Source organism: Orycteropus afer, unplaced genomic scaffold (assembly GCF_000298275.1).
Source record: "Orycteropus afer afer isolate SDZICR_OR568_19922 unplaced genomic scaffold, OryAfe1.0 scaffold00650, whole genome shotgun sequence".
Lineage (NCBI taxonomy): Eukaryota > Metazoa > Chordata > Mammalia > Tubulidentata > Orycteropodidae > Orycteropus > Orycteropus afer.
Window position 1 is genome coordinate 1,291,017 of NW_006922237.1, and position 2,469 is coordinate 1,293,485.

The following is a 2,469-nucleotide window of genomic DNA, read 5'->3' on the forward strand; positions in this document are numbered from 1 at the left end:
TTTTCATTAGTTTGAATGGGTCAAATATGAACACCTTTTTGATTTTCCTAGACTTTCCTTTCTAAAACTCGTAGATTCAGTGCGATTAGAATGCCTTACATGAGTATTTGATTGCACAGTACCATTCAAATAGCTTCACTTAATACTTATGACACTTGAAAGTCTTTAAACCACCACTTGTTCATCACTTTGTCATATTGACAATTCCAGCTGGACTCAGTACAGGATGTGGAATGAGGGAAATCCTTGCTGATGTAAGATAAATTCTGGTTGAAAGCAGAGAATATTAAACAGATATTCACTATTAACTATGTAAAGACATCTGACTGTAAGGATCATTAAAAAAATATGAATAATTTTGCAAAGAATGGGAACTTCAGAACCCTTATTTTGTGCATGTTAATATCATAACCTGTACATAGACCAAGAGGAAGTCATTCAAACAGAACAAGGAGATACTATATGGTCTAGTATTGGGAAAGGTGTGCACCAGGGCTACATCCTCTTACCACAGTTATTCAATCTGTATGCTGACCAAATAACAGGGGAGCTGTGCTATATGAGGAGGACCACACATCAGGATTGGAGGGAGATTCATTAACTGATATGCCAAGGACACATCCTCCCTTGCTGACAGCCTAGCAGACTTGAAGCATCTAACGATGAAAATCAAAGACTACACCTTTCAGTATTGCTCACACCCTAACATAAAGAAAATAAAAGTCCTCACAACTGGACCAATACATATGATCATGGTAAATGGAGAAAGTACTAAAGTTGTCAAGGATTTCATTTTACTTGGATATATAATTAAAGGCCTTGGAAATAGCAGTCAAGAAAGCAAAGAATTTATTTCATTGGAAAAAGTGTTAAAGAACAAAGATGTCCAGTTGAAGAGTAGGGTGCACCTGACCCAAGCCATTGTATTGTCAATAGCCCCATATAACTGTTAAAGCTGGGCAATGGGTAAGGAAGCTTGCAGAATAATTGATGCCTTTGAATTGTGGTGTTTACAAAGAAGAGTGAATGTACCATAGACTTCCAGAAGGAAAAAAAATCTGTCTTACAAGAAATACAGTCAGTGTACTCCTTAAGAGTTAGGATGGTGAGACTTCATCTCATGTACATTGGATATTATCAGGACGGACCCATCTCTGTAGAAGGATGTCATGCTTTGTAAAGCAGAGAGTCAGCAAAATATAAAAAGATGCTCAATGACAGGGATTGACACAGGAGCCGCAACTATGAGCTCAACCACAGCAACAAGAGTGACCATGACTCGGGATCAGTGTTTTCTTCTGTTGTGCACAAGTTTGCAATGAGTCAGACCAAGACAACAGAACCTAACAAGGCTTTAAAATTACCTTTCAGAACATGAAAGGAATTATATTTTACATTTTTTTGAGAAAATAAAATTATTTATAAATTATACCTGAAACATTGCCAAGTATATGTTTCTCTTAAACTGAGGTGTTGTTAAGGAGCTATGTGTATTATATTGGTTCAATTAAATGATTTGGAAAGATTATATTTTAAATTCAAAATGATGTATTGAAATCACCCCTTTTATCTAATAGTCCTAGAGTAGTTTTAAATATTTATAAATAATGTACCTTCCAATGTGCACTGTCATTTGATTTTTAACTCTTCTGAAACAATGGTGAAAAACAGTAGAAAAGTTAAATTAATCTTGAGTGCAATAAATAGTGAAAAATCATTTTTCAAAGAATAACCCTTTATTTCCCTCCCTTAAGTTGAAAAGGAGAGCTTTGGTAGCACAGTGTCTAAGGCACTTGACTGCTAACCAGAAGGATGGTGGTTCAAACCCACCAGCCATTCCTTGGAAGGAAGGTTGGGCAATCTACTTCCATAGTGATACCTCCTCAGAAACCCAAGGAATGGTCGCTATGACTCAGATCCAACTCAACGGCATATAACAACAGGAAGTTGTAAAGAATGATTACAATGTATTATGAAGGAAGAGACACAACCATTTCCAGTTTTATTTTGAGGAAACGGACATCCATGTGGCTTAAGTGCTGTGACCCAAGTTTTAAATTAGGGATTTCACCCTCACTAGCAATAATACTTTTCATAAAACACTGATGTTAAACCTCATATTCCAGTATCTACCTTTAGATTCCAAAGTTATCTGTGGTAGTTGTCACCACTGTTCTGTAGAGCATGACTTACATTGATAATATTCATCATAAGTTGAAATTGAAAAAAAGAACACCTATAACTTCCAGTGCTTACTATAGCTACTTGAAGTCCATTATCATTCATTTGTTTTTGTTGTTGTTATGTGCCATCCAGTCGAACCGACTCATAGTGACCCCTCCTTGGGTTTCTGAGGCAGTATCACTACTGAAGTAGATTGCCCAACCTTCCTTCTGAGGAGTGGCTGGTGGGTTTGAACCACCAGCTTTCTGGTTAGCAGTCAAGTGCCTTAAGCACTACTCTACCAGA